Source organism: Calypte anna, chromosome 1 (genome assembly GCF_003957555.1).
Source record: "Calypte anna isolate BGI_N300 chromosome 1, bCalAnn1_v1.p, whole genome shotgun sequence".
In the NCBI taxonomy this organism is placed as follows: Eukaryota; Metazoa; Chordata; class Aves; order Apodiformes; family Trochilidae; genus Calypte; species Calypte anna.
This window is the reverse complement of record NC_044244.1, coordinates 30589923-30614314: the sequence shown is the minus strand read 5'-3', so window position 1 is coordinate 30614314 and position 24392 is coordinate 30589923. Positions and strand designations below refer to the sequence as shown.

The window sequence follows — 24392 nt, the reverse complement described above, 5'->3', positions numbered from 1 at the left end:
ATAGCAACTTATTGTTTCAATTTCAGGAATAATTATTTGAACTAAAAATTCAGGCAACTTCTGAATGTGAAAACATCTGTTTGAGAACCTCAGCATAAATTAAGTCATCCCAATATATACAAAGAATGAATAAAATTACTCCACAAACAAGCAGAACGCTCTTTATTGGTTACAAATATTTAGTCAGTTCCATTCCACTTCTTAACCAAGAAAAACAGAGCCAGAGCTTGGAAGAAAAGTTACAAATACATTTCAGATTCCTTAAAGTATTGCTGTTAAAGAGAGGATGCAGGACCATTGTGACTGAAAAGTTAAAGTGTATTGTCCAGTTTTTATTAGAATTAGATTGATAAACTGCATACAGGTAACATGTAAACTAAATGAGATTATAACAAGTCACATGTAACAGGTTTTTTTATTGCTATATTCTTGGTCCCTCCAGTTTAATGAATTGTTGGTCATGTTCCACAGAGGTGTAGAGGTTCTTCAGGGACACACCACAGGATGGTGACCCTTTTTATTAAATAATGTCATCAGCTTCTGGGGAGATTTTCAAAAGAATAAAACCTATCATTATTTTTATATCTGGAATGTGTTAGAACTGTTCCTCCATTCCAGCCTAGGGAAAAGCATTAGACATAATACATGTTGTGGTGGGTACTGTTACGTTTTGTTACAAGCTAAATCAAGTTTAAAACCACTGTTTAAACAATAGTTCAGTTGTCTTAGTATTAATTAGGCTTTTTCCCTTTAAAACAGATCTTATTCCACTTTCTGTTTGTTTGCTCCTTTGCTATGACAGTAAACACCCGAGTCTCAGTTCAGAGCACTCCTTTTCATAATGTTATAAACTATAAACAAAGTTGACATACAAAATTTGATAGGAAGACATGGTTGTTACAACAGGCTTTGCCCACCATATGCTCTGCTCATCTGCATCAAAAGGAATTGGTTCTTTTCAGGCCTTTTCTTTTTTACTGATCTGCAAGATTCCTTAGCACTTAGCATGACAATATTTTAAAGAGTGAAATAATGCAACATGGAGATCAGTGGCAAGACTTACTGCACAATTCATTTCTTTTTAATTTCTTTCTCTAATTATCCTCAGCTGAAATGCACCAGTCACTATTTTCAGCTGGTTTGTGTTGTCCTGTCAGCAGCTGATCTAGTAGAGAAAGAACAGAAATGAGGAGTTTGAGGAGACCAGACCCACTGCCTGCTCCACAGGAAAGCACTTGCAAAGCCATTTCTGGATTTTAACCTTTTTCCTGCCTTGTAATCAGCAGCTTTTTCTGCACAAACTGTTCCTTTTCTTGAAGACATCTGTGGAGTATTCCCACAAGGCAGGTTACAGAGGCCAGGATGCCACCACCCCTGACACAGGAGTTTGGGGAGAAGCAGGGGTGGGTTTGGGAATGTCCAGCCCCAGAAAGGGGCATTGCCTTTCTCTGGCCCCTCTCCCTTCTGATCCATAAGCTACCTTTCTACCAGCACCAGTACTTGCACAGGGCCAAACCTGACCCCAGCAGAAGGAAAACCCAAGAGGCATAAATCTGATCAGTATAGAAGGGGTGAAAACAAGAGCCAAACCTAGTGTGAGGGGGAATGCAGGACCACAGTTCTCAGCAAGCACAGCCTTAAACCTCATCCTTGGATGAAATAACCCAAGAATGCATCTGAGAAGTAACCACAAGTAGGAGAGAGCACAGCCTTGGCCTGGATGCAGTAATCATCTTGCCATGTGCCTCCATAAGTCGGCTGCAGAGATTGCAGGGGCTCCAGCTGCCAGAGTCTCCCAGCCTGACCAGACCTAAGGTGGGCAAAGTGGTTGGGCAATGGCCAGCAAGCCACATATGCTGCTCATGTTCCTAGGTATAAGTAGGTAGCTGATTTGGCTAAAGTTTAAGTTATTTTTACCCACAGTTTGTCTAATCAATGTTCTATTTTATAACCAGCTATGCTGCTTCTGCTGGCCGGTGCTGTCTCTCACAGAACTGGACAGGCACTGCTTCCAAATAACTCGACTCCAGTTTCACATTCCTCACCTCCACGTACATGCTGCCTGGAGGTTTATTTTACAGATTCCCTGGCCTTGAGAGGCTGCTCTCATGTTCATCCACCCTGGCCACAGCCCTGCCTCCATGTCCCCTCTTAATAGGGCCTTTGTCAGCTGCTGGTGGGGGTCAGGAGCAGCACCAGGGAGCAGCTCCTGCCCGCAGACCTGCTGCCTGCCTCCCTGGGCCCTCTTCCAAGAGCCACCAGCCTTGATCTGCTCCACAAAGAGCCCCTGGTGACAGGAAAAATAAAACACTAGACATTGCACAAGGCCAGTGAAGCAAAGTCCCAACTCCTTTCTTCACCTGTGGTATGTTTTTGCCTCAGTCTTGCACATTCCCAAGAGGAAGCTTATCCTCCAGAACAACACAGGCTGTTCTTTCAGGCTGGCCTGGCTGGAGCAGAGAGTCCTTGGTCTTCATGTTAATCCTAGACCATCTCCACGCTTCTGTTACAAAAGTACACCATTTTGGCTAATCTCACAAAACTAAAAATCCAGGATTACACTGAATTAATGCCATAAAATGGCTTATGGCAATCAAGCTTCATGACAGACACAACGTGAAAGTGACAGTTATTTCTTAAGACTTTTCACGGCTGTATCTTAATTACAGGGCAGGTTAATGAGGAAGGCAGCTTTGCCAACAGGCGTTCCCAAAAGATGACACTTTCTACCCAGCAATTATTGTAAAGAGACCCTAATCCTCCTCCTCAGGCTCCCACATGCAAATCAGTAACAGGAGCTCTGGGTTGATCCAGGCCTGAATTCTGAGTTGCCCCCAAAACTGGAGACAATGCAGAGGATTTTGCCAGTGTGGCACACACAGTTTTTGCCATTGCTGCTCATTCAAACACTTGGTGATGGTGCATAGCCACCCAGTTCACTAATTACTGCTTGCAAACATGGGTCACACTTCAGGACACAAATCTCTGGAGGAGCAAAAGCAACAGCAAAGTACAATAGGGCTGAACCCACCATGAATAGAGACCTAATAGGTAAATATTTGTGTACCTGTACCTTTCTTAAAGGCTGTATTCAGTTTGCTCTTCAAAGAGAGGGTTGAAAGAGCACTGCCTACCCTCTATTTATTCCCGTTACAGGCTACTATTACCCCTTTGGGCCAGAGTCTTTAACTACGGTTTAGATTGTTTTTGTTGAGGAAACTGAAGATTGAATTGTGTATAAACAGGGTAGCAACCCTGTTTATTTACTGAAAATGGGCATTAAATTGTATTTCTCTTAATACAATCATCAAACAGAAAGAAGGAATTTCTTTGCTCTTTATTCCAAGCCTTTATTCACCAGCCAGCACTTCACCCAAAAAGCATGACCTTTTTTTCTTTTCTCTTTTTTTTTTTTTTTTTTCTCCTCTCAGGGCCCCATTAGTGAATCTCATTTGACCATTCTTGGGCTTCTCCAGTGGTCCCTGCCTGCCTTTGTGGTATGTTAGCTGCACTGCCTACACACTGGTTTATCCAGCCCGCACCCACATATATTTCACTTCAAGACCCCTCAGAAACCCTTGCAGTTATATAGGTCCTATCCCAGATGACCTTCATCACATTGTTTCATGGCCAGTGGCCACTACCATTTCAGGTTTCCTGTATTTGTTCTAAGGTGGCATCACCAACCATTAGCCTCCAGAAGTCTTCAGACAGCTTCCATCCTAAAGACACACTCTTTTCTGCAAGGACTCTGGAGTATTCTGGACACCCCTGGTCACTGCAACACTCAGACTGAGTCAGACTCCCCACACAGTGCAATTGGTAAGACCCATAGTCCTGCATGGAAAATATCTCTTTCCACTATTTTCATTCTGCAGCCCAGATCCCTGAGGTGTCAATGAGGCACAGAAGGAAAAAAGGAAAAAGCTTTGTGGTTACCTACTCCTTTCTGCCAGGTATCACATCACAGAGGGAAGCCACTACCCATGCTTGCATATGCTGTGTGACAGTTGCAATACAGTGGTGGCTTTGGCCAGCTGAAGACAAGGACAGACAGCATGACTCCCAGGTTCTGTGCACCAGGTCATCTTCCGCCTGCTACAAGTGAGAAAAAGGAGCACCAGCACTTGCAGACCTTATTCCTTTGGTCCCTTGGCTTTCTAGGGACACCATAAATGGAACGACCTCACTGTGGCATCATCAGTCAGATACTGATATTAGACAACATTTATTTCTCACTTCAAAACTGGTTCAAGACTGTAAATATTATATTATCAAGGAAAAGAAGGATATAAAAACAAAGTCCTTTTAGAATAGCTAGACTATGTCTCATGGGGCTTTAATCAAACCCACACTGAGTCCAGTTTAGAAATTTACTGCTAGCAAGAAAGGTGAGAGTTAATGCTGTTCTTCTTGCATCCTGACGAGAGAGCTTCATTCAGCTTCACCCCTCAGAAGCTACACCAATAAACTACACTCCTTATGAAGCATGCACAAAACCCTCCTCTCAGCAGAATCAAAATGACACTTTTTTTTTTAAAGATGGAAGGGAAAGGAAAATGAAAAGAAAACACTGGATTTGTAAATACGCAACCAGATCTCTACTCCCATACATTGAGCAAGGGTGAGCAGAAATACTTGCAGTTCCTTTAATCATAACTTATACTGTTTTCACTGTTAAGGAAAAAAGATACACAAGGCTGATGTAAAGTTTCTGCTTCTCATTGAAGTTATCCAAACCACTGAGAACTGTAGATTACTTCACAGCCTGAGGTTTTTTCAGCACTCGCTGTTACTGTCTCTCAAAATATTGCTCTATGGCAGTTGCCTCCCTGATTTTTTACATGAGTTGTTGAATCTTGATATCCATTATTTTCTAAAACACATAGTGGCAACGAGCTCCACTCTTTAATTACATCTTGTAAGAAAAAGTTGCTCCTTGACTGCTCATCCTCAATTCAGCTACCTGGAAACCGTATAACTTATGATTAAAGGAACTACAAGTATTCCTGCTCAGCCCTGCTCAACACATTGCTTCTTTGAGGGCAACATACAAGCAGAGTTTCACCATTTAAAGCAGATCATTACTCATGCATTTCACTACCATATCTGTTTCATTTTACACTTTGTGTTTTTTCCTAGCTCAGGATGTAGCACAAATGTTCAGACTCTGAACCATGCAGTGTGGAAAATATTCCTAACGGAGGCAGAATTTCAGGCATAATTCTGAGAAACTGTAAAACAAAGCACAGTACTTTGATAGCTTCTGTTATTGTTTAGACTTGATTTGAAAATGAAGTTGATAATCTTTTGATCATATACACTGTAAAACATTATTGTACAGCCATAAATACTTTTTCCTGCCTTGAGGAAAATCATGGGCAATTTTCCAGATGCATTGTAGCACAGTGGGCATGGCATCAAAAGACAAGATCAATGAGTACAGAAAAAAACATGGGTTTTTTTGGTTTGTTTGGTTTTTTATAAGTTAAGTCATTTGACAAGTTTGAATAGGCACCCTAATACATCTAAGGTAAGACTTTAATACAGAAGGAGTGGCCAGCTCACTGCACAGGAATTTGAACCTTTATCAGATGCATATCAAATATGTGAAATATCCCAATTTTGCCAGAAAAGAATGGGCTAAATCCTCACCTCGGTTACTGAGTGGCTTCATCTCCCATGGGATGGAATTTGGTGCAGTGAATTTAACAGCAAACAATGGACCAAGCAATCTCATCGCCTGTAAAAATTAAACACTGTATTTTCATAACTTGGGAGTTATGTAAGGAATATCTCAGAGCCACGCAGTTATAAGAGCCCCACACTCAGCAAGCACACTTTGAAGGATAAAGCCAAATGATAATTGCCTCCAGAACTTGGGAAGTATGGAGATCTCAAATAATCACCATCCCCAGAGTGCATTAGTCAGTTTGGAAGCTGTTGAATGCATTTTGGAGTGAAGATGTGGGAGAAGAAGGACCAAGGGAGGGAGGAGGCCTTTACACAGCCAAGTTCTATTATTCTTGCTCTATGTGCACATGCTCATCCTTAACTAGCTAAGCACCTTTCTCCCCTGAAAGTCCTAAAGCGTATGTATAGGCAACATATCCACACCACTCCCATGCACAAGGTTAAATACACCGCAGAGCTGTCAGGAGAGAAAACTGAGTTCCAACCACCTTCAGCATCACTGGGTTGGCTGCTTTTCCATCGGTAAAAATATGTGCATTTTGGTCACACAGGACAGTGGGAATTGCATACACACCCTTCTGTGTGTATATTGGCTGACAGAGACTGCAGCCCAGAGTCTTGTACCCTATTTTTAAATTAGCTCCTTTTGAATTTAATAAAATACACATATAATTTTTTTTTCAAATTGTGAAAACATCCATCCAGCTGAGAGAGCAGATCTCATGGCTGGCAAGGACTGGAAATAGGAGACAGAAAAATTCTTAAGAGCCCAGCCCTCACCTTTGTCTTGCTTATTAATTCCTCCCAGACAAAGCAGACACCAGGCCTGTGGCTTTTTGGCCATGCTGTGGTCAGCTTCATGTTTCCCTTATATTCAGTCCTAACCTGCTTGTGACTGGAAAAATACAGTGGTAGAAAAATCTAAAGAAGCCCACTTTTGAAGTAGGATCTGAAGAAAGGAAGAAGCAATCTGGACTGACTGGAAGGGGGCTGCAGAAAGCAGAGAGGCACACGAGTGGGAAGAGATTTCTGCTCCCAAGCCCCGTTCTCCACCAGAGGCAGGTTTGTAGAGCAAGAGTCACTGCTTGAGGACCCAGCAACCACACCAAGCATCTTTCAAAGTTTACTCGGCATGAGCTCTAGCCTGACCCTGTGGCCCATTAGGTGTACTGCTGGAGAACATTGACAGGATTAGCTTCATGCATAAGGAATTTAGCCAAGCCGTATACTCCAAGACTTACAGTGTAATTCAATGCACAGAAAATGGTGATGATGGGAAAGTTTATTTCAAAAAGTGTTCCTGATTCAAACTTAAATGCTGGGTGGACCCACCCTGGGAGATGTGACATTGCCAAGGCAGGGTAACAGGGCAAAAAAGTTCTGCTGGAATTTTGAACAGGGAAGAGGCGTTTCAGCTCCATATGGTTATAAATGAGAAACTCCTGCAGACCATAAAATCAGTTCAGAAGAAAGAGTGGTTTATTCTAATCAGCCATACTACAAAAATGAGATCAGGGGAAGGGTAGGTTTCCGTACTCTATTACCAGCCAGGTGCAAGACACACAACCCTGCCAGGGAATGCCCCACTTTTGGGTGTGCAGCCCAACCTCTCACTCTTCCTGTACCCCCATACTCTCTTGAGGTAAAGGAACCTCTAAATGTTACCATGGCTACATAAATAAGGTTTTCAAAAACATCTCAAACAAAGGTGCAAGTCTTCAGTACAGGGACTACATAAGCCTATAGGACTTAGTCCTAGCACTGAACAACTTTTCTCTATGCTTGTGAGATGCATTGGATACAGAATCTGATCCAACCTGGGAGATATATAGTTGTCACATTGCCTCAGAAATACCCAGGAGAAAATCACTGAGCTGATTCTGTCTTGTCAGTTAAACTAATGCAAGAAGTCACTTGAAATATTACCCAAAAGCAGCTCATCTTCTCATGCTGCTCCCTGCAGGGATGGCTGGTACAATCAAGGTTTGCTGGAATATTTCACTTATCCTTTTAGATGTGGACCTTCTGACCTCTGATCTTGGAGGCAGAAGCCTACTAATTCCAAGTGTTGCTCTACTGTGCCCCTTTGCCTCACACTGAGGAGATGGAGTCTGGGTCCATCTCAATGACAGAACACCATTGCTAGATTTCTGTAAGACTAAGGCAACTGGGAATATCTGACAGTAATGAGGAATCTGGAAACCTGAAGATAAATCTTCTTCTTCCTTCCTGCATTCTTCCTGTAATCAATGAGGGAAGTATGAGAGGTGAAGATAGATCACCAATGCCACACTCATAGCCCATGCCATTGGGCTGAGCCCAGCTCAGGAGCAGCCAGAGGCTGCCTGCTGGGGAATGCAGGACCTTGTATGGCTGCCAGGCTCAGAGCCAACTGCTCAAGAAAGAGCAAAGTGCAAGAAAGAGAGAAGAAAATGGCAGCAACTTATGTCCTCAAGGCCACTTTTGAAGAGCAGCATAGATATCTATTTAATACCTAGTTAATATAATTAATCACTACATCATAATTCATTTCCTGAAGCAGATGTAGCCTCTGTTCATCTTTCCCACTTAATTCATCTATCTACTTTACCATCCCTGCTTAGTGACATTAGGTTAATCCTCAACTCTACCATATCAATGTGCATCCTGCTTTGGCTTTCTCACTGTCTTTAATGAAAAGAACACATAAAGACTTAAGTAACAGGGAGGGATATGAATTAGTCACAAACCCAGACTATTTACTAATATAAATAAGTTGTTGTGCTGCACATATGAATCCTTCCGGAATTCCTCAGAGATGGGCATAGGTGCAAAAGCTCAGTTCATATCTGTGATGGTGAGCATGGAAAAAATAAAACAAATAACACAAGCTGCAACATGTAAACAGGCATGTCCAAAGCAGAGTCTTATATAGAGTTCTCTTCCCACATACACAGCAAAGTGACAGTCTGTTATCACCCTGCAGTGTCAAGCCATGAAGCGTCGAAGGTGTGGCTCTTCCTGAATGAACATGAATAAAGTAGTGACCATATATAGTGCCAGGATCCTCTTTGGCTACCAAACACTGTTCTGTTCCAAAGCACATGATTTTTTTTTTTCCCCCCCCTACCAGCAAGCTCATTCATCACGGTATTATTCGAGTTTCATGCTGTTATAACTCTGTTAACACCAGGTCCATAGAAACTCTGATTGCCTGCTGATACTGAAAGAAAGCACACATCTTTCCAGTAACATAAAACCAAGTTTTGTTCTGTAGTTTCTTTCAAAACAAGCTGTTCCACTGCATTCAAGTGCATGACAGCTGAGTAAATTAAGGGCCACTTGGCACCACAGTTCTATAAAAGCTAAATAAAATACATTATTAAAAGTCATAACTTTCCCTACTTAAAGCAGCTTTTCTTTTCAGCCCTTCCTTCTACATTACTTAATTCTTAAGGTTTTGATAGACTATCATATATTGTACACTTCTTTTGCAACCACCGTGACAGCTAAAGAAAGGGGTAAAAAAGAAATAAATAAATTAAAGCTCAGTTTCCCTATGAGAGTATTTGTTTAGCATTTCAGTCCAGCATATTCTCGTACTACACTCAAGAAAAATGCATAGTAATACCTATCAATATTAAAATCAATAAAAGTGAAGGTCCCTTGAGGGTTTGCATTTAGCCATTTCAGCTGAAAGCAACCAGGGAACAGCTAAAAACAGCTGAATACAGTAGAATGTAAACAAATGAACCTTGCCAAATCTTTCCTGGTTACCAAATGCTCCACCAAGTTTAAAGATCCCATTGCGATACCTTTGTACTTTATTTATAAGGCTTTGAGCAAGCCACTCCCTTTCCATATTTGTTTGAGTTTATGCCCGTATTCCCATGATCATTGCAAAACAAATCCAGGTGAAAGGTTGTTCTTGTTTCACACCAACATTCATCTGAATTTTTGCCCTTTCCCAATGATATATTTTTAAGCCATCAACTGAAATCTTAGAAGAATTCAACCAAAATATTTGAAGTTCCATTAAGGTTTTGTTTTCTTCAGAAAGAAGTCATCTTACACAAAGTGCTTCAGCAGCACGCTGGATCTCAAAGACCTTGTTCTGTATTTTCTGAAGTTTCGAAAGGAGGAAAAACTTCTTCACCTTTTCTCATTTCTCCAATGGACTGAAAACTCCTAGAATTAGAGTAAAGAGACCAACTATTTGGATATCTTTTTGCTTAATCTGTGATATCTATGCAGGACTGGATGCACTCCCAAAGTCCTGCCTGAACATATTCCAGACTAAGTTGTGCAGGTCTTAGGAGGGGTTCTCTGAACGCTGTCTCTCCTCTACACCTTTGCTGGGAAAGCAGAGCAGCGTTCCCAGGGTGTTACACAACTTTGCCTCAGGTAAAGCACGAGATAGCAAGTGGGAAAGGTAATTAGAAAAAATTCGAAACTGAGTGACCTTCCCTCAGCTCTAACATGCCACAGAGCACTAGCTTTGTCCTGACATGTGAGGCACTTCTCTTCTGTATCTAATCCAGGAATCGCTTTACATTTCATGAATCTACATGCAACATGAGTCAGATATAAACAGAGTTGCCCAACCCTTTAAAAAATTCCATTACACTTCCTCTGCCTGCCAATTCAAGTGAAAGTTTTAGGCAGAGCAGATGGCCCACGGCTCACCAACTTTTTTCCTCTGGCTGGGATGAGACAGTGGGCGACAGTGTGGATCACCATGTAGACATCACCAGCTACATTTTCTCATCTCAGTCCTGCTGAGAGCTCTTTTTAGATCTCTAACATGCTCATCTCTGGTCAGTACAGTCCTGTTCAGGTGTCAGCCTCACTGAACCTTACCAGGGATGCCTTGCACTCATGGCATGGGGTTGACCATACAATTACAGAGCTCAGGAGCTTCCCTTGGTGGATTACACTTCTCTAATACATATTGATATTATTACAAAATAATAAAATCTCTCTATAATCATTGTCTGTTTTTGGGGTTTTTTTTAAGTCTCATGATACTTCCTGCCCACCCCAGAGCTCCACTGAAATGGAATGAAGTTATTTGATAGGCATCTCCTCTTTTACTACAAATAAAAAGGAGCTGTGGAAGGAATCTACAGATACAGCTTTGCAGGTATCTCCCAGGCTCACAGATAAAAAACTGAAAGAAAACAAGAATGTTTTGTTTGCAAAAACAGGGAAGAATAATTGCTCTCAAGTTCTTGGTCCTGAGTGGTAAAAGTTGCATATACTCAATTGTCCCTTACTGACAAGGAGCTGACACAAAAGGTAACTATTGATTTCTCCCCAGAACATGAGAGAAATGTGGCTGACACATACCAGAGACTTGAACTTAAAGTGAAGCAAGTTCAGAAAAATTAAGTTCAAAACTAAATGAGTTTTTTTAAAAAATAGTTGCATAGGGTTAGAAAAATAGATCTTTGTCCTCCATCTAGTTCCTTCCTGAAACGTTTGCTCTCTGGCTGATTACTGACCTCCTCCCCCAGTATAAAACAAAATAAGAAATCTTTATCTCCAGCCTCACTTCAGTGACTCACACCAAAAACATACCCTTTTACTTCCCTGAACTTGTGAGGAATTTAGAAGCGCAATCCTCAAAGCCTCAAGGGAAGTTTGGCATTTCATAATAACCCAGGAGCCCCACCTGAGGTACGAAGAATGCTTTGAAACATGCCTGTGATTAATTAATTAACATATTGGCACCTAACTAGTTTTTTAACACTGCCTAATGCTTTAGTTTAGAGCTGCCTGTGCCTGTCACAGAGACTGTGTGGATTGATGCCACTACCTTGTAAAGAATAATGTGTTTTACATCTAAGTAAACATAACAATGTAACATAGATACAGCAACTTGAATTAAGGATTAATTACAATGATTCCTAGTGCTTAAAGAGCAGGCCGCTTACAAAGAGAGGAAGCAATTACTTTTAAAGACAGGGTTTTTTTGCTTTAACATTTTTGAGCAGTTGCATCATTCTTACTCCTGACAACAAAGTCAAAATCAGCACATTAGCAAACACAGACAGGAGAGCCACTGCTCTGCCCTCACATCTGCTGTCCCAGATGAAATGAAGGTTTGCTCTCCCCTCTCCCCACATAAGGCTGGAGCCCTCCATGCTTAGAGCTCCCTGGGCCCATGGGTGCTGCAAGGTGCCCCAACCCGCACCCAGGGTGAAGTTCCCAGTGGGCACTGTTGGCAGAGAGCAGAGGTGATGGATGATCAATCCAGGTGCATGTTCCATGCTTCCCATGGGTGACGTGATTCAGGCAGCCCTGGTATTCAGGCCCCCTTTCCTATCAGTTGAGGAACTCTACTGGGCCAGTTAGTTTGTAGAGAGAAAGGTTTTCTCAAAAAGGGGGAGTTATATTAAACTTTCATTGAAGTATTAACTAAATTACTTGGTTAACCAGGGTATTTTGGAGTATTTCTGGTTGTTTAGGTAAGCATAAAACCCACAGAACCATAATAACAAAGTACAACCAAAATGCTTAAACACAAATCCTCTTTCTCCCCTTCGAGCTACTTGAATAAATAACTTGTTTGTTGCATATGAGAAAGTCTTAAGCAAGTACTAAATCAAAGGAAGGAGTGCTGCATTTAGCCCTGGGAGTAGCGAGGTTCATGGCTGTCTATACTTCTTGTGGCAGCACATTTCACTGCACAGCTGTAACTCCAAGGAAAGGGGTTTTTTGCACTTGTGGCTTCCCCATGTTGGCTACCAGCTTTATTATTTGTGGGGTACTGGCACCACTGCTAGGAGGTATCTCAGGTGGGATTTTGGGGTTGCTTTCCATCAACTTGGGAGGGCAGGTGATGGGCCTGACTGTTATCAGGGTCTGTCACCTCCAGCTCCTTGAAGAGAAACCTGTGCAGAGTTGAGAGCAGTTGTTGTCCCTTTTCTTTCTTTTGTACAAGTCTTTGCTTTGGTTGAATACAGACAGCAAACCACCTGAAAGACCAGGAAGGACTACAAAGTTCTATACCTAATCTGAATGCAGGCTGTGAATGTCCCACAGATCAGTGGAAGGTTCATTTGTACCTACTTTCCTAATTTAAATCATGGAAGAAAATAAGAAGCAGCACAGGATTTCTCTTTGGAAGTGGCATGAAGTCTTGATCTTGTGATTGTGCTCATCAAAGGAGGCTGCTTTTCTAGTGATGACAAGATGCAAGATAAACACCAAAACTGGATCAGTATTCACAAATAAAGTCATGAGATAAAATATTCTGGTGGAAAACAAGGAAGTGAGATCTGATTTAGAAAAGAAAAAAAAAAAAAAAAAAAAAAAAAAAAAGAATAACAACCCTAAATTCTTTGAGAAAGAGCAGCCTTACTGGAAAAGACTGAGTTGATACTGAATGTCAAGATGTTTATAAGCCGAAAAATTTATAATTCACTAGTGTTGGTACAGAACTAGGATATGCTGGTCTTTCTTGTATGACTCTATATACAAGAGCTGGATACCTCAACATGGGAATGACAGCCACAATTTGGAAAGAATTCAGTGGGGAGCAACAGTGGAGATAAAAGAGCTACAGAGACTAATCTATGTTGGGAGAGTAAAGAGCTTAACACATAGCCTGAGGCTAAAAGCAAAAAAATGGCAGCTCTTACAAAATATTTGAAAAGTGTGAACAGCAAGGAACTAAACTCTTTAGGATGCTACACTAAGTAAGAACAGTAACTTATCCCATCCATTGTATTACTAAAGAAACATAAATATCATGTACTAAGTAGTTTCATCTGGAATTGGAAATTAAGAACTGGATTTGTTTAAAATCTGTTGTTCCTATATTTGTTTTCCACCAATGTGTTGTTTTCTTTAGAATAACACCACCATTCTATACTGAATTTTGCTGTTTCCTTCTAAATACACATATAGGGTAGCAATGCAACAAGAATGGAATTTTTTCACTGTTGATTGAGCATCTGTCATTTCCACTCTTCCCACACTTCCAGACTCTGTGTTCTAGGAGTTACTGTAGCATTACAACCCCAGCCAATGTCATGGGTGCTTAAGACTCAGGGACCTGCCACAGAGATGAGTCTTGACCCAGCACTTAACCATGGCCCATGAGAAGAACTCTGTGACATTGCAAGTGGCCAAATTTTGCTCATTATTACATGCCTGTCACTAGGCTTGAAGTTGCATTTTTAACCAGAGCCCCATTGGCTTGACAGGATCATAATTCACGAGCTGATCAAAAATAGCTGATGACAGCATTTGTTGTTCAAGGGAAGGAAATAGCCTTTGAAGGGCATTTCCACCCATCGGATTTCAGTGTGCAACATTAAATTACATCTCCATGAGCATCTGGAGATCTCGCATCCTGCACCTTTGCAAAGTGCATTCTTTCCCAAAGGGATGATGGGTGAGAAAAAGATGTCAGGTAGAAATTCCAGAGCCTCCTTTTCTCTTCCCTTAAATATTCACAGTCAATGATACAGTTTGAGCCAACAAGACTTAGCTGACTCAGACTCTCCAGTATGATCATATTTTATCAGACACTCTTCACAACTTTTTTTCTTACTAGATAGTACAAAAAACTTCATTTTCAACAAGAATCACCTGCATAAAATGTTATATTCATCATTTAGGATTCCCTGTTAGTTCTGAAAAGGTTAGAGGAAAAAACAGAACAATAATAGTCACAGTTATGTGAAATCTATAACATTCAAGCCATGCTATATACAGTATAGACAAGCTGTATATACTGATCATACATTTGTGCAGAAATCTAGTCATAAAGGACTGTTGAAACATAAATTCACACTGTATGCTACAATTTTCCTGCTTGGAAAATATAACTTATCTAAAGACCAATTTTTAATTTAGTGATCTATTTGGATAACAAAGGCAGTGAAAAATTCCAGGCTGAATTATTCTTCCACACAGCTTCCCTTGACAAAAGGTAATCTAATACTACTACACTGTCTCTTAACTATATTGTAAATCTTGCATAAGCTTGGCTTTATGACCAAATTTTGTAGTTCTTAGTCAAGTAAAATTACTTTTGAAACCAAGAGGAATGTTGACAAATCAGAACTCCAAACTGCAGTCCTGCAGTTATAAGCTGCACAGTTGATTCTTTTTATATGAAAAAACATCAGCATAAATTAGGCCAAAATCTAAATTAAGAGTGTGGATTTAGAAAGAAAATGTGTCCCAAAAGAGCCAGAGATTCAAGAACTTGCTTATTATTTTTAACATCTCAGATTCTTCTATAAATTCAGCTGCTGTTGCCAACACAAAGAAGCTGCTGTATTTTCTGTTGTGGGGTGGCTGTAGGTGACGTAGGTTGGTGATCACTGGCAGCAACTTGTGGGCTTGCTCAGGAGGGGACAAGCCATCTAAAAAGCGACTCTGGTCCTGCTGGGCACGGGCACAGGCTGGTGACCCTCTCACTGCCTCTGCCCAGGCTGGGCTTCTTCCATGGCAACATGTTAAGGGTATGAACCTGAATTCACTGGAGGCTATGGCAAGGCTTCCACTGATTTCATACCCTGTGACTATGTCATGCCCTGGTTTCAGACATTGGAATTAGCTACCTAATGTTTTCCATCATATCATCAGCAACTAAAAAGAGAAGCAGGAGACTGGAAAATGAAGTGCCATATGGAACAAAACACCAGGAGGGGGCTGATCCTCTGTGCATTCATCCTCCTCAGCATCCCATCCCTCTGTTGCTACAGGGCAGCGCATTGCAGCTGTGAATATTTCGGTGGTATAAAAAGCCAGAGTTGTACCCAGGCAGCTCTGATAGCCTTGACCTGTTGAGTTGTTGGTGTCCTCCCAGCAGAAGTGTTAATCACCTGATGGAGGGCGTTAACCCTGTAGCAGGGAAACACAGCTACACAGTTACTCATCTAGGCACAGCAAGGTAATAGATTGCACGAGACTGGATTCTGTTCCATCCAAAAATCTGACCTTTGTAAAAGAGAAAGAGCCTATTAGGAAGTAGTGTACTGCACGGAGAAATATCTGCTTGCATTCCTCTTTCACAGACATGTGTTTGGCGCCTGGGGTATTAACTTTCAGACTTTGTTTCTTTTTACTGCATATTCGTCTGCAGTACTGCTGCCTGCAAATGGGGTGCAGTAGAAAAACAAGCTGTGTTGCCTTTGGCCTCTCCCAGTCCTCCAGATGAAAAGGTAATTCAGTGGTAAGATCATCAGTGAGCTTAATAATTTCTTAGATGAGACACAATAACCTCATGAGAGTTCATTTTCAGTTCTGATCAGAACTATAAGCCATATCGAGTTTCTATTTAGAAATAGCAGATTTTTTTAATGTTTCAGTACCGATAAAATCAACAGCGTTGTAATGAAGCATCTCTAGAAAACATGATGAAAATAATAAATACTTAGACACAAAACTAAAGGCAAATAATTGTTTAATAAACGTACAACTGCTTCCAAAAATATCACTTCCTTATCTGGTTCAAAGCTACCTTATATGCAGTTTTGATTAGGTTTCTTGCGTAAATAAAAAACAACTGTTATTGTGTAGATATAAGAATGAAAAATACGTTCAGCAGGATGTTACTCACAAAGCATCCAAAAGGTAGTTTTGACCACGATACAAAGAAATCAATCTGACCACTGAACTGTATGATTTATTTTCTGAAACTCTCTGTTCTATAGCCTAGAATTTTCTGAACTTCTTCAGAATTCAAGTATTTCTCACTTGATACACAAAACATAGCATGAAGTTCAATACAGTTATTTTTTTTTTATAATATAGCCAAGAATATGTATTAGTTATATATCTTTCCATGTTCCAATGCAATTTTTGGTAGTCCTACTCCTTTAGCCTTATTTGCAAGAGTAAGCATGCAGGTTTCTATTTTGACACCAGCAGGTTACAGTGCTCAAGGCAGACATCAAGAATTATATCACTTGGTAAGTCCCTATTCATGTTATTGCTGTTTGTAAAACAGCAGCTAACAACAAGCATTAGTACCTACATATGATGCACATCATATTCATGTGTATAACATATATTCAATATACATATATTTGAGATATATATATATAATTCAATATTAAGCAAAAAATCATTTAATAGCAGGATGTAACTGATTATAAATTATTAAATAGAGGAAGCTGGAAAGAACATTGATGTGAATACAATCCAAAAAAGAGTAAATGGCAGGAGAATACATAGGGCAGAAGTTATTTCACCATCTTCTAACATGAGAGCAACTGTGTGTTCACATGTGCACAGCTACTCAGTGCAGAAAAGCTGAGATTAAAAGCTGCTGTGCTTTCATGTATGTGGATAATGATGCCAACACTAAACCCAAAAGAGGAGAGGCAGTGGATTTAAAAAAGGAAGGTATTTTTGTTAGTAGCATTATCCCCAAGTATTCACTAGCATCAGAGCTTTTAAGGCTTTGAGAACAGAATTCCTTATTCTGTACACATGGTCCAAAAAGGCTCATGCAAACCATAATAAACAAGCACTATCACACAGTGAAGCTGTTATGGTATTTTTCTTCATGAAACAGATGTTATTGGAAATTATGTGTTTCATAAAAACACATTTCCATGAAATACAAATAGGGTTTTATTATATTCCTTTTTTGCTCATGGTTTAAAGCTACTGCTAGGTCTCTCTGGATTTCTAGTTTAAGGTCCTTTGTGGGGAATCCATTCTAAACAGAATTTCATTATGGTATTTCAAAAAATGAAAATCTTTGCCTTGCATTTTCACAGCTCTACCTGGTGCTAGAAAGTATCAGTAGCCATCGATCAACTGATTACTGTGAACCAGAGTAACACCTGCTATTCTGCTAACAGAAAGGTATTATTGATCTGGATGTCATGCAGTTAATTTAGTGATGTCTTCGTTTTGGTTTTCAGCACCAGTTCTACTCGCTTCAAGCAGCTGTAAAGAAGAGTGTTGTTCTTGTGCAGGTAATAGTGGATGGATAGGGAAAAGTCTGTCTCAGCTTTGTAAAGAAAACCTCATCCCAACATTCTCATTTACAGCTCATTGTGTTTGCAAACTGAAATAGACAAATTTGGAGCCAAACCCTCATGTTCCTCCCTTCTTAATCTACCCCAGTGAGAAATGGGCCCCTTCTTTTCTCTTGCCATCAATTTTAGCCCCTATTCCTTTGCATACACAGAAGGGGGAGCTCCCATGCGGGAATCGACTCCTGGAATTGTCTCCCTGCCATCTCCTGATGCCAGGTGAGCAGAGAGGTGTCACACCAGTAAAGGGACAGTGAAGGAAGTATCCTTCCACATGGACTGGAGCCTCCTCAGAGAAATGAGCAACATCACCTGAATTCATCACTTGATTAGGCAGATCTAAAGAAGAGTGAATTCTCTCTCCATCCTTTCCTTGCTCATACCCTCAACAGCTGGTGAGCAAAGTCCCAGACCAAGAAAACCTGACACATCCTTTCACTAATATCACTTCAGTACATTATTTTACCCTAATTAGCTCATCATTACAGTACAGACACTTGCCTAGAAAGTTTCTTTATCTCACCAAGATAACAAGGAGTAGAAGTCTCACAACAAACACACAGCTTAATCTTCTGTTATCTGTGGGTATAAATCCCAACCTTAGTGTTGTAATAATACATTTCTAAACTGATTATCTTTGTACCATCTAATTTCCAGTTTTAATCATCTAGATTTCAAATGAGCTGTCCCTAAACAAGAATGTGAAAGCTGACTTCCTCTTCAAATGAAAACCAGACAGCCGTTTCTGTTCAAAGAAAAATAATATGACTCACCCATTATTTTGTAAAATTACTCGATGGAAATCAGTAAGATTTGGAGATGTTTGGAAGGACAGAAAAGTCACTGAATGAAAGATTATTCTCACCAGACCCATGAACCATCAAAAACATCCTTTAGGCTCTCTATGAGGGATTTAGTTTTTTTCTCAGGAGGAAAGTAGAAAGCATAAAAACAGAGATCACAAGTTTTCAAAAAGATGTGAATAATGACAAGAAAAATAAATTTTAAAAAATGCTTTGGTGGCCAGTTATGATACTGGGATGCTAGACCAGAGATGTCCCTTTGGGTTCTGTCAAAGACTTTCTGAGTGACCTCGGCTTAGGTAAATCAAAATCCCTTTGGGACCCAAGTCCATACATTAAGTAGTGATAACAGTAAAACCATCTTTGTGAATCCATGGAGATAGTAATAGATGTCTCCTAGTAAGTCCACATCAGGCACCTAATGACATTATTGACCTCTTATCCAGACTGATAAAGCTATATGATGTAGGCAACTATGATGATGATGAAATAGCTGCTCAACAACTTTTTTGCAATATCCTAACAGCTAACACAGGTCGAGTTAACCTTCTGCACTTATTCCATCCCAAATAAAGCAGTGTCAGAGCATATCTAATCTGCCTTTGTTAATGTACCCACTTCAGGTGGGCTACTGCTTGTGGAAGAAAGAAATGCTGCTGTATTCTGGAGGCTAAAAAATAATTTCTCGAAAGATCTTAGGCATCTAAGTCAGATGTGGTTAAGTGGTTATTAAATGCCTAAGCCCAAACTGCAAGTCTTGAAATACCACCAGTGATGAGTGATGTCTACCAGGAATATGTACTGTCATCAGTACTCTTTAATATCTTCACCAGTATCATAGACAGTGGGCTCAAGTGCATCCTTGTCAAATTTGCAGATCACACCAAGCTGAGTGGTGCAGTTGACATGCCTGAGGGACAGAGTGTCACCCAAAGGGATGTCATCAAGCTTGAAAAGTAGACTTAAATATCATGAGTCACTAAATACAATTATTTTTTTTAACTAACAGTGAAGGTATCTAACTCCAAGGAAGACTCCTGACTAGAGGAAGGTTTCATTGAAAATCTAGAGTTAGTTCCCAAGCTGAGTAAAGAAATGGGGCTCAGGACATACTCCATAATAAAGAAAAAGTGGGAAAGAGCTTGGACAGATGATCAGAAGTCTGCAATATCTTCCACGTAAGGAAACAACCAAATAATTCAGGACTCTACCATCGGAAACAGATCGCTGAGGAATGTGGCAGAAGTGAGTAAAATCAGAACTGTCACAGAGAGGATAGTCTGTGCACCAACTTTGTACTGCATCTACCAGTCTGAGAGTGAGGAGCTTCCAAATGAAGCTCCAAATAAGAATCCAAACCAAAGCAAAAGTGGTAGTGCTCTTGAAATGGATGCAATTCCTTGCAAGGAACATCAAAGATCTTAGAAGTTGATATGGGCTTAAGCAGCAATCAGATCACCTTTTCCTAAGTTCTTCCCTAGGAAGCCACTTAAGATTACTGGTAGTTTGAAGTCAGGAATATGATTTATCACAGGAAAAAGAAGAAAAACTGTCTACCCCAGCACAAAATTTAGAGTCAAGCTGCTTGGATCTAGGGAAACTGCAGGAGTCAGCCTACCTGAAGTGCAAGTGATGAGGCTTATTCTTGAAAACCACCATCCTGATCAGTGCCTCCCTGTCAGATAAGTATCACAGACAGCCTGCTGGGCTGGGTGAATCCTGTTCCTGACCCAGCACAGCTTTCTTATGTCCAACCAGTCCCACAGAATCTCTGTTGATTATCAGAGCCTGCTGATATTGCCTATCAGTACCAACTTGTTTCAGTATCTAACTCTTCACACACCCCTGCCTTGGCAGCCACTAAATAACCATTACTTACCCAGAAGATAAATTGGGATTGCAGGGCTGAGGGCCACAAGCCTTTGCTTTCTGTTTGGAGCTAATACTTAAAGCCAGCTTCATGTTGTTTAGTAGGCAGCCCAGCATCTGAAAAATGGACCCTAGGACACTGAACTGGGAGCCTAGACATAATAGAGAGTGGGAATGGCATCCCTGAGGAACAAGCCCCTGCTGAGTGGGGAGATACCTAGAGACATGAAATAGAAAAAAATTTTCTTTTAAGATTTACACTACAGGCAACCCTCTCTGGGGTTTTGACACACTAAATAATTCCAGTAGGTCAAGACACAGACCTTAAAAGGCAAATGAGACTACCTGAAAGAAGCCACAGGTGCCAAAATAAATATTCATCATCCTCAACTTCCTATGGTCTTGTAGTGATGAAAGCTACACAGATTTAAAAACCTCTCTCCTTACCTAGCATCAATCTAGATTGCCCAGTGAGTGTCAACGGGGTATTTTGGATCTTGTCCTTAATACAAACATGTCTTGAGAGGAGAACAATTTAGCTAAATAGAAAAAGCCTGATGAAAACTTAATTAAAGTGCATGGAAGTAACTCCATTGTACATCCTGCTCTGGGAATATAGGAACCTTATGGAACTTGAGTTTTTGTGAACCTAGGCGATTTTTAAACTCTCTGAGGGCTTGCAAAATGAATTTGGTCTCTTTTTACTCTGCCATTTAAACTCATAGTTTGTTTTATTTCATAAAAGGATAATTCAATTTTTTAAAAACCACAAAAAATGTTTTTCTAGCTACAGACAATCATGTGCAATGTATTAAGGACAGAACAGCCTCCAAGTCCAAGGCTTGGCACAGTCTCAGTCCTAAGGAGACATACTTACAAAAACTGGGATTTTTTTTCATTTTCTCTTTTCTCTGCTGCTTTCCCAGGATGTCTATTTCTTTTTCACACAGTCAGCTCTCTGCTTTTCTTGCCCTCCTGTTTTTCACAAATACTTTTGTCTTCTCATTTTTTCAGTCACTCATAAGGAGATAAGTAAGATGTGCTCCCAGTAATGCTGGAGTCAATGTTAACATTTTTTTTCAATATTTCAGCAGGTTTGAAATCTGTCAGACTGTTTTAGCCCACATCTAATAGGAACAGGATGTCCATGGATTATTTCCAGTGCTCTCTCGTGAGTTTATTGCTTCTGATTCAGAAGCTCTGCATTTTTTAATAGCACCAGGCAAAACCTTCAAAAAGTACTCACTCAGATTAACATTTGAATTTGGTTTGGGTGTCTTCATACTCATTTTTGTATTCACTCATATGCCAATATATGAGTGATGACAGAACCGATACGAGTAAAATTTAATTTTAACAACATATATATAAAAATTCAATGGTTGGGAAGGACTTCAAGATCAAAAAGAATTCCTAGAAATTATCAGGGAAAGTTGGTGGAGTTTTTTAATAAATTTGAGGTAGCTGTATATGGCCAATGGGGATTTTTTAAAGAAAAACAATCTAATTTACACAGGTATGTATCAGTATAATACACAGCATAAATATCAAACATACTCTTTATCAGAGACAGTTGAATTAATGGTTTATTTGGACACTCCAAAGCAACAGTTCAATCTCCAGGGCCACCAACCACCAGCACCCGGGGGAACTTTAAACCCATCTTACATTGTGGCACGTTGCTGTGCACATCATCAGTAGTGACACACACCTCACGTCTAGCATATCCTTACCCATCCTTCTGCAACATCTAAAAAAGTAGTTTCTGAACAGCTTCCATCCTCAGAAACAGATAATTCAAAGTCCAGCTGCATCTTCCAAGCAGCTTCTGCTTTCCAGTACTTGAGAATCATAGATAACTGCAAAGAAAAAGAAACATAGAAATCAGCCTAATATACCTAATCTGTAAGTTTGTATTCTCTTTTGCAAAGAGCTTCATTATAAAAGAGAGTTTACCAAATGGAACACAAAACAGACTAGATGGCTTCCTCAGCCTAGCTCCTCCATCAGACCATCTACAGATCCCTTAAAATCATTGCAGACAGAGGCCACTTTGCTGAAATTAAAACCTAATCCTTGATCAGGAAACTGTGCAAAGAAAATTTGGAACATTTAAAAAGCACAATAACTTCCAAAGAATAGTGAATATCATGCTATCAGAGGCATAAATTTCACAACTTGCATTTTTCACACAGAGGTACATTCTCATCCCACCAAATCCTGTTGTTTCTGAGCCTGTTTTGCACAGAGGATGCAGTTTATTTGTTCTTTCTTGCCTCACAACATTTATGGTAGTTCATCAGCTATGGTGATTCAAATTTCCACATTTTGAAAGGGTGCAACTTGCATCTCTAGATTTCAAAATAAAATCTTTTCTCTGTGTCCCAGTGCCAAGCCTCACACCTACCTGACCAGCAGCAGGTGAGAAGGGCTGCAGTGTTGGCCTCTCTGCACTGCCTTAAATATCCAGGTTTAAAAAAAAAAGAGGAGGTGTACATTGATTTTGGACATATTTTATTTCATACATGTATACATTTTGATACACTCATTACATCAGAGCCATTGCCAGAAACCAACGTTTTTGTTGCATTTTAAGGAGAAGTCCAACAACACAGGTCAATCTACTGTCAACTTGGTCTTAAAGTACTTTTAAAGTTATAAACTCACTCTTACCAACAGCAGCATCAGCATTTGCCTATTATTGTGTTGCCTGGAAGTCCTTGGCAGAAATCAGGAGCCTGACGGTCTAGATGCTGCAGACAGGACTTTGTGAAGATCAGTATTAAATGTGATTATTAGAGTTAGTGATAACCAGAACCACTGCTCAAGGGAAAATTTTGGAAAATCTTGGACCCACATTGAAACAAGCTGCCCTGGCCACTTCTGAGGTAACTGCTTAGTCTGCATTCTTGGAACAGTTGCTAACTCTTACTGGCTTTAAACTGGAGCCCCTTCTCCATGTCAGAATCTCAAGACAGAATCAACAGGAGCAATGGAAGAGGAAAGGATTTGATTCCACTTCACAAAATATTAACATGGAATAAGGAGAGAGGCTGCACTGAAATGTATGGAAACTGCCATTTTATGTTTTGTAGGCAATAAACTGCCTACACCTGAAAGGTTCTTTCTTTTTCTCTAGAAGAGAAGAGACTGTAAACACAAACAAATGGTAGAACCAACGTGAACAAAACAGGAAGAAGTGGAAAAAAAAAAGATGCAATGGAGTAGTTACTCTGTTTCTTAAATAGTTAATGACCATCTTGCATTGCTGTATTTGCATAATCTCAAAACACATTGTTATTAAGAAATGAGCACAGATCATTTCCTTTACAAATAGGACAGACAGAATATTTCTGTGTTACTTCATAGGAGGTTCCTTTCCTCTACAATTGCCAAGACTCTATTCAGCAAACAATACATTTTTTTAAAACTAGTTACCCAATCTCACATGCAATGTAATACACCTTGTGATAAATTGCTTTTCCTCCATAAATTCTCCCACAAATAAATGTCTTTTGACAGTCCAAACCAGGACAACAGTAGACAAGCAATACCTCCCATCCTCCCCAAGTATGTGTTAGTTCTGCAGCTTTGCAGTGCTATAATAAATCTACAGAAAAGACTTAAGTGGATGACACAGATTTCACAAAATATAATACAAAATGCTTACATTGTAAATTCTTCTGTACCCACAGCTAAAGGGGACATGTAGCAGCTCGCTGCTTTGCTGTGGGAGAACCTGCAACACATATGCAAAATAATGAAAGAAAATAAACATTTTTAAGGACCTGATCTTTCAAGTTGTTGAGTCACCACCAATGATTTCCATGGGAATGTTTGTGCTTTAAGTTAAGAACGTGCTTAAGAGCTTTGCTGAATCAAAGCCAAAGAACTCAGCTTCTCACAGAATTTGTATTTCTCCATATTTGAAACTAAGATGATGATCTTGACACTTTCCTCAGCTGTTTTAATTATCTGGTGTCTTCTAGATGTATGCAAGTTAGAACACTGTGCTTCCCTTTTCACTTAAAATTGT

The 24392-nt window shown here is 40.1% G+C and overlaps 1 non-coding gene across 1 annotated transcript; it reads right to left on the bottom strand.

Moving 5' to 3' along the window:
• Positions 1–20018: 20018 nt before the first annotated feature.
• Positions 20019–20177, bottom strand: LOC115600511. The gene has a single exon (XR_003989034.1). It is a non-coding gene; the product is annotated as a U1 spliceosomal RNA (small nuclear RNA).
• Positions 20178–24392: the final 4215 nt, after the last annotated feature.